This window comes from Diplotaxodon limnothrissa, linkage group LG8 (assembly GCF_057381915.1).
Source record: "Diplotaxodon limnothrissa isolate DT_005_m linkage group LG8, D_limnothrissa_male_GT1.1, whole genome shotgun sequence".
Classification (NCBI taxonomy): Eukaryota; Metazoa; Chordata; class Actinopteri; order Cichliformes; family Cichlidae; genus Diplotaxodon; species Diplotaxodon limnothrissa.
In genome coordinates this window covers 27,202,799-27,219,118 of record NC_140603.1, presented here as the reverse complement: position 1 = coordinate 27,219,118, position 16,320 = coordinate 27,202,799, and the positions used below count along the sequence as shown (strand labels likewise).

Below are 16,320 nucleotides of genomic sequence, written 5' to 3'. Positions count from 1 at the left end.
AGGTGTGCTGCACAAAGACACGAAGACAAGCTTGGACAGTTCAGAAGTTTTGGAAAATGAGTTCATGGATACATTTCAAAGAAAAGCTGTTTGTGTTTAAAACAAGATATGAATCATGTTGTGATGAAAGGCTGCAGTTGGAAAATTGACACTCGGAGGTAATGATGTGAAGCTGTTGAAAAACAAGACAGAGATGAATGCACACAAAAGCAAATACACTAAAGTGAGTCAACAAGGGAGGCACAATGGCATCTCAAGAAGTGTCATTCCTTCTTTTGAGGAGCGTGAATGGAGTTGGCTCGTGCTTTGAATACTGATCACTGACCTCGCTGCAACGTGAAGCAGGATTAGAGGCTGTTTGCGTGCACAAACTTTGAGGTTAGGGCCGACTTTTCCGTCTCATTGACAAGTTAGATCTAAGCTCTGTCTCCGTGCTATTTAATTACCTGACACCGTAATAAGAGCGCGGTAGTGTAGCAAGCATATGAAAAACAAGAGTTTTCAAGATAACACAGTTTCATATCAGCCTGCGTTTCCTGTCTCTGTGCTTTATCTGCTGCCTTCCTCTTTCTCTGCAATTGGCAAGCTTGTTGTGTTTGTTTGCCTTTAACTATTTATTGACAATGCAACCAAGTGGAAGCTCGATTCGGCATTGATCCCCTCCCTACAGCTACAGATACTGTCAGGGGTTGGTTGAGTCATAGTTTCCTGTAAACATTAGGGCCCTGCGAATTTAAACAAATGCGTGGATTTGTGTATGCACAGCGATGTCACGTGTGTAGAATTCTTCTTTTTTATGAAAGCTTGAGTGTTGCAGGAGATGTGCGCAAGTTTCATTTCAACTTGTAAAGAAGTGCAAGTCTATAATTATGAATTGATTTGTTGACTTGGCGAACTGAAAATAACTTTCCACTGATGTGGACAATGAAGGTATTCTTTTCTTTTCTAGTCTAGTCTAGTCTGCACACACAACCATTGCACACATTTGTGGTATTGGTTTTTGTTTTAGTCAGTTATCCTTGTTACAAAATGCCACTCTCATCTGTCTCTGGGCTTTTGGACATGATGTAGCTTGTTGCAGCGTTAGTCTTTCTCAAAAACCCAAGCATCAGATACCATCACTGTCAAACAATTCCTGGACTCCACAGTAAAAAATACCCAACTTTACAGCAGAGAGATTTCAGTTTCAGTATTCAGATGAGTTTTTATGGACCAATTTGTAACATTTCTGCATCAGTACTTGGTGAAATTGGCTCTGTTTGTTCAAAGGCAGCACAGAAATTAGGTGCCAAATAAGGATTCACCACATACTGGAGTATTATGCAGTGAGCCTGTTTAATTATTCTCAGTTCTCATCTTCTGGCAACCAGCGTTCATCATCATAATTTTTTGGTGCTGTCATTAGATTTGTGTAAATAGTATCATGCAAACCACTTGCAAAAAACTGCGTTTTTTACAAATTTTCTACTAAATTTAACCAGATCTCAGTTTGTATTAAAGTTACATTATCATCTTATTTCTGCTGCTGTTTGCTTTATTGCTCTCACTTAATATGTTTCGCCTGTGCACACATTTACATTTCAGTAATGCAAATAACATTGTGGAAGTTTGCGTCCCTGTGTGTGGGTAATGGGACATTTTTCCCATAGTGATTTGGATGACGCTTGATTGTTTTTGCTTTTTATTACAAATGGAGCATTTAGAGGAGCATTACGAGAGCATTTGGGCCGTAAGTGCTGCTGGAAATGGACAGTTTAAATGCAGCCTTATGCTTTTTTTATTCATATATTTAGATTTACGCTCCATTAGGAATTGTCACATAAATTAATATGAAAGTATAGTAGAGAAAAAGACATAAGATGAATGTTTAGAGAGCATCATAGAGAGCGAGGAAATAATGCCTGGAGGCTCCAGGTGGATATAGAGAAATGATCAGGGTTAAATCATCTGGCATCCTTGGCCTACTGGGCGTCTGGACTTCTTTTCTTTTCTCTGGAAGATCATCCTTTTGTGAAGAAATGCTGGTAGGAATTTTTTGTAATGAAAGTCTCGAGGGGCTAGTAAAAGCAATGGTAATAACAAACAGTAATACAGCACAGCTAAATGAATTTCCCTTTTGCTTATTTCATCGCCACACAGCAAGGATAACTGCAGGGATGACAATGAAGTTAACAAATGAAACAAGTGAGTTTTGTCAAAGGCGGGGAAAAACATTACAGTTTGTCATGTTCACTTAAATACAAAAGAAGTATCCTAGAATCTTCAATCACTGCTTTTACTAAGGAGTGTGATGTAGTAATATTCATGCGGATGGCTTTAATATGTATAAATGTTATTGCTTTAGTTTTGCTGATTTGTTTTTTTCAGCTCCAGGGTCCTTAGATCCCTGCTTCTTTGTGGGGATTTCGTTTCTTTCCTTTTGGGATGTAAGCCCTCTTAATCTGGTTTTTCGTAGCTTTAATTGTTGGTTTACCTCATTTGTTTATGAAGGGAAGTCCCCAGTTTGTGGCTTGCACATACTCCTTCCACTTTTTTTGCATTATTTTTTTCTTTACAGCGAGAACATTGGTTTATTTTCTGTTTTCTGGAGGTTTTGGTGCAGCACCTGCTTTGCATCTGACTTGAGGCAGGAATGGCAAGCAACCAAAAAAAGTGTTTTTGGGGAATACACAAGTTTGGCTGACCGCTCTTTAGGCCTGAGTGACTGAAGCATTATCAGTGAGATATGTTGAGGCTGTTTTTCCTGGTTGTGGCTCTTGCACAGTGAAAGCATTGCAGTTAACATCATCACCTCACAGCAAGAATGCTCTGGCCTCAGATCTGTTGCTTCCATAGGTGTGAATGTGAATGGTTGTCAGTCCGGTGATTAACTGCATGTGGTGCAAAACACATATCAGCAGTTGATTCTGCACACGCCTCAGGTAGTTTTCTTCCCACAGCGATAGGAGTTGGTAATCTTGCTGCAGAGTTAAAGATGTAAAGCCTGTCAGCTCGCCTGCTCCCTCTTATCCCATTACTCCCTGCAGTATTTGAAACTGAGATGCACATTGGATGAAAAACGTCAGCATTAACCTGCTTTTCTGCCACTGTTCCACAGTGAGTCTGTGGTCTTTTGCCGAGCAGAGACATGGTTGCAAATGTGACAAAGTTAAAAGTATCTTTACATGTATGTAGCATGTGTTGAATTAAAGTGCATTTAGTCAATTATTCTGCATTTTTACCTTAACTAATAAATTAATCGTAGTGCTTAGGAGCACCACACAACAAAAATCGAATTCTTCAGTTGACTCTGTTTTAACATAAGTGTGAGAAGCCATCATCTTTCCCCCACTTTGAATTCCCAACTCAAAATAATATGTGCTGATCTATGAATCCTCGCTGATTTCAGCTTCTATTTAACCTCCATCATTTTGCCCTTTACATAATCGATACTTTTAACCTCAGTAGTTTGTGTGATTTTGACAGACAGATTAAAGACAAATTAAAATTTCAGACAACCTTCTGTCCCATATTATTGCTTGCAAAACACACTCTTTACACCACATTTAGTCTGTTGGGATCTGGTCACCCTGAAGCCAAAATTATGCTTGCTTGCAGATGTGGACAAGGACAGCTGCAAACATCACAGTTGAGTAGTTATTCCTATTATCCTTTTTTTCTAGTCCACTTGGATTCCGCCTCAAGGACAAATGCATAGTTGCTGCGTCATAGTACACATTGCAAAAACTGAAGGCCATCCATTTGCATTTGCTCTTTGATTATGAAATGTCAGGAATTCGCTGCATCCATAGTGTCACAGCTTCATTAATTTAACAAAATAGTAAATAAAACACAACCTGTGTTCCTTACTGTGTAACAATAATGAAACAAAGACATGTTATTTGTGACTAATTACAGCCAGCAACCTCCTGCAACCACTCTCCAATCAGCAAATACACATTTTTCCCTAGCGACCGGTGGATACCAGAGGAACACTCACTGATTTCCAAGCATATGTTTAACAATAAATTTCACAACAACTATCAGCAGCATGCAGCAACCAATCAGGGTGTACTAATTTTTCCCTTGGTCAGTGGTTGCCAGGGGTCCCCAATTGGTCTGTAGGCCTGTGTGACTCGAGCCTTAGAAATGAACATTTGAAGTAGATCACACACAAATTATACTAGATGAAAAAAGTTGCTTTTATAATCATCTTATTTATAAATGTATTTATTTTTATTTGCTTTAATAATTTATTTATGAATAAAAGTATAAGTAACCATGGTTGCTTGATCTCACATATTCTTAAAAAATTAAGACGAATGTCTGAGAATGTATTGAAATAATAAAGGACCCTCTTCAATTGTTTCCCCAACACAAGAAGTGAAACGTTTTAAAACCCAGCAGTTGATTGTATTGTACTGGCACATAACCTTGAGCACAGCAGGGCCTGTATTAAGCAAAGAACAATATGTTAACTTCAGTCAACAGAGATTGCTATCTTTACGGGCTTGATTAGGTACTTGTGCAATTAAGGCAGAGTACAAGCTGCATGGAGCGATCCATTATTCAGAGCAGAGCATCTCTAGTATCGGGCTCTGACAGCCATTTGTTAGATTAACTCTCACTCCCGTGCACCGGACAATTCATGTTGAAAAATGTATACTTTAATTGGAAAGTGTTGCTCCTTTACCTAAACACACTAAGCTTGTTTAAAGAGTTTGACAGAATGGTGGATGCTGCTGGGGTTCTGTAGTCATATTCAAAAAGGATTTGACTGCTCATTTGCAGTTGCAGAGGATCACCTTGCAAATGTCACAGGTGCAGCTTTCCATTAAAGTGGGGTTTTGTTGTTATACCAACAAAGGAACACACAATCAGCGATAGGGTCAAAAATACAAGTGCAAAAGGCAAGAAGGAAATGAGGTTAAATCGAGGGCATGGGCATGACTAATGCTCACTCTAAACCACTTGTTTTTATTCCTTTGTCCTCTCAAGTGTGAAATATTGTGGTCTGAATAAGGGATTCAAGATGCAGCTACCTTTCGTTCATTTGATTTCAGTGGTCTAGCCGGCATAAATATATTTATTGTATTTTCAGATGAGTTCCTCATGTGGAAATTGCATTTTATGCATCGACTTTCTGGTGCTCAAAAACAAAGATTACCAAAGAGAAGCACTCCCAGTTAGATTGCTTAATAATTGAAAAATCATTTATACAGCTGGTTCTGACATTTGGCATCAGAGTCATATTTACATTGTTCTTCTCATTTTGACTGATAAGCATTTTTTTTTTATAACAAGCTTTTTAAATCCTACACATTGTACCAATAACAATATGTAAAAATTAATTTATGAGCAGGGCGGGCAATCAGTGCTTCCATAGGATTAACACTGGAAGAAAATGGGGATTTAATTCAGTCTGTGACCTACGCAGACAGTTTTTATTGCTTTTTTAAATCTCCAAAATCTCTTCAGCGTTGTAGCGTCAAGTGCAGAGAGACAATAAAATACTGGGTTTAGTGTTAAAGCTCTAAATGCCATTTTTGCCCTTACTGTATGGAAATACGCCAAGGCTGCTTTGGCAACATTTAGATATGGGCTTGAACTGAAAAAGTTGAAGGCTGTCGCTCGTGTGCTCTGTCATTTTGGCATAATTTTACTTATTATATGTACAGCCAGGTGAGATCATTAACAGCTCAAGCAGTAAAGCAAATCTTTATTTAAATAACACATTTCATTGCATGGGGAATACAGTGTGTTTCACAGAAAGCCAACGATCATTAGAAGAATATGCATATGCATGGGCACAGGTTTCACTCGCACACTGGTGGGAAAGAGGACATATTAAGTGTGCAGCCTGGCGGTTTCCAATTAGAATTTTTTTAGTGTCAGAAAATGAATTTCCTCCGTGGATTGTGGTGAATTTTTAAGCATCAACATGTGTCCTTTCTGCATCAAATAAAGCTGGACTTTATTTCTGTAAAGGAAACATAAAAACCTTTTCTTTTCTAAATAAAAGGTTCTGTTTTGTTTGGTTTTTAATTTTACTGAGAGGGAGGAAAGCGTAGGGGGAAAACATATAATTTTCCACATATGTGTATGCTGTATAGATTGCTAAATGCAAAATCACAGTGACAAATTGCACAAAGCCCAAGTGAAGCACTGCAAGTTATTTGTCTTTTTAACCGCAATAAGTGTCTCAAATACAATCCTGAGCTTTCCATCAATTTCTAGAAAGAAAAAAAGACTCTTTGCAGACATATTTGACTGTGCCATTTGGCATTTTTTTGGTTTCGTGGCTTCGGTAATGTTGATAAATGGTGAATCCAAATCCAAGTCTCGAATTTCCCAGATGCTCTCTATGCATTTCTCCACAGTCTGTGGTGGGAATAGATTCATATAGAAAGGCTATTATCCATCCAGCTGTCCATCTTCACCCTCATTCACGTATTCATCCATCCATTCTCCAGACCAGATGTCCTCATGGCATCTTCCCCCAGCTCCTTTACAGCCAAATCTCTGCATAGTGCATGTAATGCGCTCCTAGTGGATTCTGTAGTGGTTTTATGCCAGTGCAGGAAGAAGGGCTGACATTTGAAAAGCATGTCGCCAAAGGTTAAGTTTAGGTAGTGCAGTGTGTAATTAAAGTGCTTGATTGGACACTTGGAGAATTTAATATTCATCCTTGAAATTGATCTTGTTGTAAAGTAGTTGCTCATGAATAAACCCAGCACTGCATTTGTGTGTCAGTAGGTGGTTGTACTACTGGATGGATTGGCAAAAACTAAAACTGCTCTAAAGTTCACAGTTGATGCATTTCTCCACCATGCTGATCCCCCAGCTTCATTTCCACCAGCAGGTTGATTTTTGATCCAGAGTGAACGTGTCCTGCATCAACTGGCTGGAGCGTCATGCAATTTGGCACACGGTTGCTGTCCCTCAGTAATTGGCGTCCTTCGGCGTTATCACAGCAGCAGCTGAAACTGATGACATCTGAACTAAAAACTCCAGATGCAAGCCTGTAAATCACGCGCCTATTCGACACCCTCTTTAAAGCAGAACAGAGAGGAATACATCATCATTATTATTAACTAGTGTCTTTCTGTGAGCAGCCGGTGGTTATTTGGTTGTTGGCGCTTTATTTTACAGAACAGGCTCTTCCTGAAAATAGAAGAGGAAATGAAACAAAGCAGCAAATGACACTAGCGCGACGCCAAACAGAAAGTCTCATATTAGGGTTCACATTTTAAAGCCCTGTGTGGGAATGCAGACACACAAAAATCGTTCATGTGTGTGCTGCAGTGGCATTTGAACTTGAAATAAACCTTTATTCTTTACACATTTCCACTTCTGCAAACCCATGAAATGTAAATGCCACACATTCTGGGTGTTCAGTGTCAACAGAGTGTGTCACTCTCGGAGCTGACGACTGCCTGCATATTTGCGAGCAAGATTAGCTGGACAGAAATATCCGTATGGCTTTCAGGGGCTGTGCATTCACCAAACACAGGATGTCTCTCAAGACTGGAGAGAGGAAGGAGAAAGCTTTTGAATCCCTGAAGCTTCACTTCATAAGATCTTCCGGCGCCATGCTCTTTTTAAGAAAAAAAAAGTTGGACTTTATTCTAAAAAAGATGTGATGGTATTATTTATATATTTTTTTTTTGAAAAAAGAAAGCTTTTGCACTTTACCATTTGATGATAGAATCCTTGATGCCTTCGGGATCTCAGCGGGACGGCTTATTTGAAGCAATTGTGTTAATTTTGCTGCAAGAAAGAAGATTATGTTTTTCCAGCTGTTATTTTGATCAAAATAAGTGGTGTCTATTATCTCTCAAGTTTAATATTATATTTGATGATAACAAAGAATATTATCCGCTCTGTATCCACAGTTGTTGTTAGCTATTAAATAAGTGGAATGATGCACAAGAAAGCGAGAATGAGATTGTAGTGAGAAGAAAACACGTTTTATTAAATATGATGCGTAATCTAGGGGTGACAAACATACGGCTCGCAGACCAGAAATGGCACGGCAAGGGGTGCAGTCTTGCTGGTTGCCTTTCTAACATCCAGTGAGTTAAAAATAAGGAATATATAAGATGCACCATATATTAGAGCCAAATGTTAAAAAAACAACAGCATTTAGAGCGGTCTGAAGCCTGCTCTTTGTCTGATGTAGGTTTCTATCTGCGCCGCAGTGCTGCGTCTCCTTTGTTATATTTTTCATTTCCAGCGGGGCAAAGGCCTGAACTGCATGCAGGTCGCTTCAGCATCCCGACTCCTCTGCTATGAAGCCATGCTGCTCTAATAGCCACAGTAAGCTGTTTAGCATCATCATCATCCTACTGAAATATATAAGCTTCCGTGAACAGGACATCATCTGGATGGAAGCATGTGTTCTTCTAAAACCTTTAATACCTTTATAGCACTGATGGTCCCTTTCCATATGTGAAAGCTGACAATTCCATAGGCACTAACGCATCCCCATACCATCAGAGACAGCAGGTTTCTGAACTTAACTCTGATTAGCCAGACAGTCGCCCTCCTTAAATTCAATTAAATTCAATTTTACTTATATAGCGTCAAATCACAACAGTCGCCTACAATAATACAACAGAGAAAAACCCAACAACCCCCTATGAGCAAGCACTTTGGCGACAGTGGGAAGGAAAAACTCCCCTTTAACAGGAAGAAACCTCCTGCAGAACCAGGCTCAGGGAGGGGCGGCCTTCTGCTGTGATTGGTTGGGGTGAGAGAAGGAAGACTGGACAAAAGACATGCTGTGGAAGAGAGACAGAGATTAATAACAAGTATGACTGAATGCAGAGAGGTCAAAATGAGCTTTGATCCAGAGAAGACGGCGGCGTTTTAGAATTATGTTGACATATGGCTTCTTCTTTGCATGATGGAGCTTTAACCTGAATTTGTTAATGGCACGGTGAACTTTCACACACAATGACTTCTGAAGTGTTCCTGAGCCCATACTGTGATTTCCATGACAGAATGATGCCTGTCTTTAATGCAGTGCCGCCTGAGGACCTAAACATCACATGCATCCAGTATTGATTTTCAGCTTTGTCCCTTGTGTACAGAGATTTCTCCAGATTCTTGGAATCATTTCATGGTGTTACGTACTGTAGATGATGAGACATTCAAAGTCTTTGCAATTTTACATTAAAGAAAATTATTCTGAGATTGTTGTAATGCGCATTTTTGCATATTGATGAACTAATTCCTAGCTTTACTCATGAAAAACTTCGCCTACTTAAGATGCACATTTTATGCTCACCTAAATAGTTGCAAAATGTTTCTCCAGCATTTTTTAGGACCATTTTTCGAGACCCTTTTTGCCCCTGTCCCTAATTTCCACATTTTTTGCTGGTGCTATCAAATTAAAAACAAGACAATATTTTCTTAGAATTGTAGATAATTTTATTTTATTTAGAAAAAGATTTTATTGGAGTAGGTTTGGACATATATGTTTAAAAGATATGATAATTGATTAGGCTAACAGATGAATCAATAAAATCGAGTGCTTTATTGAATAAAAATATTTCACTATCCACCTTTCTTTAAAAATCAACTGTAAAGGGATATTAATCAAACAAGACAATAAACTCGGAAGGATTATTAATTATTTTGGTGATTATTTCTAATCACTTCATGTGTAAAATGTCTGAAAAGCATGGGCATACTCCCATATAGTCAGTTTACGTTTGATTTTTTCTAAAGAATTATTCAATAAATTGCTCAATTTTATTGATTCTTCAATAGACCTAATCAATTATATTAAAAAAATGCACGTCCAAACCGATTCCAATCAAAATATAGCTATTTGTGGAATCCTATTAATAAAATGTATCTGTATATATCTATATTAGTTATTTTATTATTAATATATATTATTATATTTCCCCGGCTCTTACATTGTTTCCTATTACGTCCATTCATGACATCTGAATGTTCATTGAGGTGAATGACTCCCAGATTCTCAGGGGGAGGGAGGGAAGGATGAGGAGGAAACGGGGATGGAGGGGGCCTCCGAGGGGGTGATGATGAAGTCAATAAATAAGGGCAAGTGAGGCGAGTCAAAGAAGAGGATTGCGCCGCATTTCACGCGACACGAACGTCCCGACATGTGTCCGTGTGTACAGTGCGTGCTTTACAGTGGAATTCCTGTAGAGAGCAGTAGATAGTTTTAATAAGTGCTTACACCGCCGAGCGCTGCCCTTACTGTACCGGGCATAAGCGGAGGGAGGAGCGAGCGTGTAGTATTTCTTTTTCGCTTCTTTCCCCCGATGTCGTTGCAGCCCATCCAAACGCTACTGGAAGGCAGCAAAAAGAGGAAACAAACGGCTTCAATCCGCGCTGAAGCTTTGCAGGAAGGAGCACTGGGGGTTGTTGTCCGAGCGGGGAGATAATTTGACGGTACGAGGAGCAGCAGCTTGGCCGAGGAATGGGCTCGGAGTGAGGGGACGGGGGAGCCATCCAGCGCTTCTCTACTGCTACACTTGTGCATGAACCCGGGGACTTTCTCACGCTTTATTTCCGCCTCGTATCCCAGCGGGAAGTTGTGTCCAAACCGCGTGGGGAGTAACTGAAGGTGAAGGTGAGTGTCGCGATCATGCCGAAACACGACGTTCACAGCGTGGTGGGCAGGCAGTTGTTTGGCGGCGCTAGCCTTAGTAGCCCGGGCTGGTTTGACAGATCGGATCAGCAGCGAAGGGTAACGCACGGAGTGGAGTCCAGCAGGGGCTGGGTAATCCTGCTCGTCACTCCGGCTAGCAGTTGTCAGCATACCCAAAGTGATCGTCAGGGTACTGACATCCTTTTTTTTGTTTGCTTTTGTTGCGGTTAATTGTGGTGTGTGCAGCTTGGCATTTACGCCTGCTGCACACTGACGCGCACGGTCAAATCACGCATGCACACGTGCACACACGCATAGGGGCTGATAGCCTAACTCAGGGCTGCCCAATCCCGGTCCTCGAGAGCTACCGTCCTGCAGCTTTTAGATGCATCCTTGTTCCCACACACCTGAATCAAATGAATGGCTTGTTATCAGGCCTTTGCCAAACATGATGGCATGCTGAAGAGATCAAACCATTTGATTCAGCTGTGTTGGAGTAGGGATGCATCTAAAAGCTGCAGGATAGTAGCTCTCGAGGACCGGGATTGGTCACCCCTGGCCTAACTGATAAAGATCAGTAGCTATGACAGGCTACACCTACAGTCCTAAAGGGAACCTCAAGCGGCGGTTACCTGACCCTAATTTGGTTTCCAACTTTTTCTTCCCTCGGATGTTGCAGAAGTTACAGTGCTGTCTGTAATCTAGTATCAGTAAGAGCACTGCAGATCAATACTTATTATTACTATGACTTACGGCTCTAATAAATTAACTTTTATGTCAGGGGCGTTTCCAGGATTTTCTTTTTCTTTTTTTACAGTGGGGTGGTGAAGGGGAGGTCCACAGGAAGTCAGAATATTTGATCAGAAAGAGGGGAAAAAACTTTATTGTATTTTCAGGCTCCTGTGCAGCCCTGTGCACTAATGCAAGCAATATTAAATGAAAAGTAGTGTTGCACAAGAGTTTAAGCATCATTTTGTAGAGGGTGGGATTTAGACTCTTGAAGTAAAAGCTATGGCCATAATTTAGTAATAGTACTAAAGCTTATCATCAACACAAGTGTCTACAGTGAAAATAGTTATTATACAGATTGCACTTATTGAGTCATTAATGTGATTCACTGCAATCGTGCTGAGGCATATGATTCCACTTTCAATTCTGCTTTATCAATATCAATCTGCAAAAATAGCAACTGACTGTGCAAAGCTATAATGTATATGGTGGTTGAGCAAATCTACTGACTATATGCAACCGCTGGTTTTATCCATGCTCTCATTCATTGGTGGGAGGCCAGTAATGTGTCACTGATGGGGGGTTGTGTCACTCTGTTTCCCTCTCATGGACACCACAGCCCTGCTCAGGTGATGCAGAAGTAAGATTTTAAAGCACTGGAAATGATCTTGCATTGCAAACAGTCCTATAGATCAAAACGAGTATGCACTTTTAAGTTTGCAAGATCCTATGTTTGCATGTATTTTGTGCATTTGTGTAAATATAGCTGGTTACATAATAGTCCCTGTAATCCTTACAGGCTAGCATTTAGGACCTTTTCTCTTCCTGCTTCTGTCTATGCACAAGTACACCAGTACAGCTCTGGTGATCGCTGTCGGATCTGATCACTTTATATTGCACATATCAGAGCATTGTTCCAGTTGATCAGCACATTAAAGCAATTGCAGCTGTTAAATGCGCTGTTATGCTGTGCATCCACTAATACAGTTTGTTTTAGATAAACAGCTGCAGAATAGAGTATAGTTCAATACAGCAGGGTGGTTAAAGCCAGCTTTGGCATGAATGCCAAACCAAATGCAAAGTGTTGCCAACTGAACTGCTTAATGATGCCAAGAAAAACCTTAATAATGCTTGTTAATATGCAGCAGCTTTGACTGACAGACGACAAGCAACACTGACACCTTCATCATCCCCACGAGGCATGTGAGAATCCCTGCTGAAAACAACCACTGTGCACAATTGCAGATCGTTAGTAAATGCAACTGGGATTGTTCCCTGTGCGCACTCGCAGCTGTTTGCGTGCAAAAGCAGTCATCACCACATTACAGCACTATAATAATGAAATCACTTAATGTAACCACTCTGCTTAACGCCTTTCCTGGGTCTGGATTCTTAGCGGCTTGTGCTGTGCTGATAGAAGGTGACAGTCTAAAAGCTGTAGGCTCTTGCAGTCGAATCCATCAAGCTTGCAACAGAAACACTTTCTCTGGCTCAGTGAAGCATTTGTCAGTTAGCAGGCTATAAGGTTTTAAACATGCTAACCAGCTGCAAATCTTAACATGGAGAGTTTTTACATTTGGAAGCGCTTCAGAGATAGAGAGCAATTTGCACATCAAAAGGACCTGAAACCTAAAAGTGTATTAGTCATATTTTTGGACGAGGCTCTAAATGACCGTACAGTCTTGGGGTTTAATACAAAAGCAGTCTAAAAGTGTTACTTTATGTCAGATGAGGTGATATGACCCCAGATGGCTGCGATTCATTAATCATTAGCTATCAGTTTAAATCTCAGGGTTCTGTCCCTGGGTTGATTATTAGCCTTGGACAAATCCACCATTCGAGTGCAGCTGTGTTCTTTAGAGGTCCGTTTAGAGGCTGTGACTGTAAATGGACTGAAAATGAGGTGTGAGACAAATTTAAGTGATGTTTTTTACACTCAAACTTTTATTAGTGTAAATGTATTTGTTTTTTCTATGCAAAGAAGAAAAGCAAATAAGAAATCCTGGCTCTGCTTGTTGACTGAGTGTGTGATGTAACAGGGTTGCCTGAAAGATCACAAGGATGGTGGATCTGATCTTCTCTTCTCTTCTCTGGGGCTCCTTAAGGGGGCCAAGGGTGACCTTCAGTTTCTCCCGGCAGCAAGCACCCCAGCGGGCCTCTCTTTTTCAGACGCTCTTTCTTTTCGTCTTTCTTCCTGGCCTCCTTGCTCTTTTTCCTTTTCCTTATTCCTCCCCCCCATCATCTACTCCCATCCCCTCCCTTTTCCCCATGGTGGGGCAGCAGAGCTGAATGCTAAGAAACGTAGAGAGTTCACTTATATAACCTCGACTGTGCAGCTGATGTCCTGGTCTGTATCTGCTGTATAATGATGTCAGAGCTGTCTAGAGAGGCAGAGGGCATGCTGGGTAGGCCAATATGTCAAGAGCTATTCCTGAACCTAGTATGGTGAATGGGTTCAGTCCAAGTTTTCCTTCCTTTTTAACCTCCTAGAGTCCATTTGGACCTAAATTCCAGGTACTGAATATAGAATTGACAGTCTTGGTAAAGGGTCATAGATTTTATTGGATCATGGATTTTATTAGCACAGGTTGTCACAGTACTCATGCACTCTTTTCCCCATAAATGTACATTCTTGATTACCATAGGACATGTCAGTTATTCACTGGTCTTCACTGTCTCTTTGACTTTAGTTGCCCAACATCTGTGAGTTGACCCACAGAGTTTTTGCCTTCCACTAATTAAACCATGAATCTAAATCGTGAATGGATTTCATAGATGTTTTGAGCTTTATTCTGATGGGTTTTATCAGTAAAAACATCCTGTACAAGTGCTCATGATGTTTGATTCAGTTTGTATTTATTCAAGCGAAGAAATTGGCCTCTTTATGCACAAAGAGAGTGCTCAGATGACTAACCAAACATCCAGCATCTTTGACTGAGTGTGCCTATACATGATTATGCATACTAATTAATGAGTCCAAGCATGCAAGCAAACAAGAAATGATGTTAACCTGCATATTTAGATGGACTTTAGGGCTATTGGAGAGTTTGCCGGCCCTGTATAATGCTTGCAAATGTACAGGTTTGACGGTAGCTTGGAATAACATACAGAAAACTAGGGATTGCTCTTTCTTTGTGACAGTGCTATTATGGCACCAAAATACAGAATTCTACTTATTTCTGTCACTTATAATGAATTAGATTAATTAGATACCTAAACAAAACCTGTGCATTTACAATAAATGCTGTGAACCTGTTACCCTTTTACGAGCACTATCTCCCATTTATTTCTGTATAAAGGCAGTCTCTGCACCCCAAAAAGTAGCGTCATTGTTAAAACCTTTGTTTTTTAGGGCTTGATTTGCTAAAGCTGAATGGACATATTTATTTATCAGATTGTTAGAAATACAGTAAATTCACTTATTTACTGAACACACCCAGACTCGCTGCCTTTAATATAAGCGAACCAATTGTTCTTACATTCGTAGTCACTCCCAAAGGCTGTTGGCTCCTAAGCCCTCAAATGAGTGTAGATTTGGTCTCATTTTGTTTAGGGACACAGAAACCACAGTTTCCCTCCCTTTTACTGACTCAACATGTGACACAATTTTGATACACAGAACTATCAGTGTAGGATTGGTGTCCTCCTCAGTTACACTGTGTGCACATCTAGCTCACAGCCCAACACATTAGTGAGAAATGGCAACGCTAATACTAATATTAGTGATAGGTGAAAGTTATGCACCAAATACAAAAATGCATATGATGTTAGTATCAAATATGAAATTGCCAGAACAGTGGTAACATCCTTACTATTAATTACACGCATGTCCTTATAGTTTGGTAATTTCATTAGACTTAAACCCCCAAATAACAAAATGTGTTGAAAAATCGAATAATCCTCTGTGAAGAAGAGTAACGCACAGAGTTTGTGTTCCAGAAATCAGTAAAGACCTGGATATTTTAATTACTGAATAATTGATTATTTTTAAATTGCTTGAATAACACCAGACAAACCAGTTTAGTTCAGTTTACCAGTTTCTAAGCCCCAATATCTTCGTGTCATGTGGTTAAGTTCTTGCTGTACAACGCAGAAAAGTGCAAATATATTAGTTTTGACATTTTTGTCCTGATGTTTATCAAAAATGTATTCATATTATTTATTTCAATTACCAGACTGTTGGTTCGGCTGCAGTTTAATAGCAGGCCATCCTGCTGTAATGTTTTGGGCACACAGTAATGGTTCTAATGGAAAGTGGCAATTCAGACCTCATTAGCAGAGAAGAATGAGTCTAACCCTCCAGTGTGATGTCGTAGCTGGTTTGCGTGTTGCATTCAGAGGCCCGTGACGCTCCACCGCTGATAAGCATGCTGTGTTGGTGAGCAGGACAAGAGATTATCACTCTGCTCTGCACCAGTCTTCACACAAACCTCTGGGGGTCCTGCTGTCTTTTAGATACTGCAGCATCTCATCCCTCTAGCACACAAACACACTAGTAGATGTATTACATCAGATGTCAGCCAGCAGCGGGTACCGAGTTTGTGGTTTTCTTTTTTTTTTCCCCTTTTTCATAGTGTAGTATGTTTGGGCCCCTCCTTTTTGTCTTCTCTTTGTAGGTTAGGTTTCGTTTTAATGCGTAGTTGGGGTTTTTTTTTCAGTTGTTTCTGTTAAGCAGTGGTTTCAATGCAGATGGTTACCAGAGGCTCCCCTGCTTTATCTTTTGTATTTCTCATTCCCATTGAACCGTCGCTGCTCTCTGCTGCCGCTCCTCTTTGCCAGCTTTTGCTTCACCACCTTCCAAATCACCGGGGAAAATAATAACTTGTAAAATGGCCTTTATTGGCCAGAAAGAGCTGCAAGAGTGTTTTACACAGCCGCCCTTCTTTCTTATTAACGCCAGTCAGCTTGGCTCTGCCGGGGTACGACTGGGGCCACTCACAACTAGCTTTTCATCAACGGGAATACTTGGCACCAAGGGCTGT

General features: G+C 40.3%; 1 protein-coding gene across 2 annotated transcripts in view; it reads left to right on the top strand.

Moving 5' to 3' along the window:
• The first annotated feature begins 10,243 nt into the window (after positions 1-10,243).
• LOC146627064 (thyroid hormone receptor alpha-B-like) overlaps positions 10,244-16,320 on the top strand; it is a 156,438-nt gene continuing 150,361 nt past the window's right edge. The window contains exon 1 of one of the 2 annotated variants that reach the window (XM_085361580.1): positions 10,244-10,591. The gene's annotated coding sequence lies outside the window, so the exon portion shown is untranslated. The remainder of the gene's footprint in view (positions 10,592-16,320) is intronic. The other variant, XM_085361582.1, reaches the window with a different exon arrangement.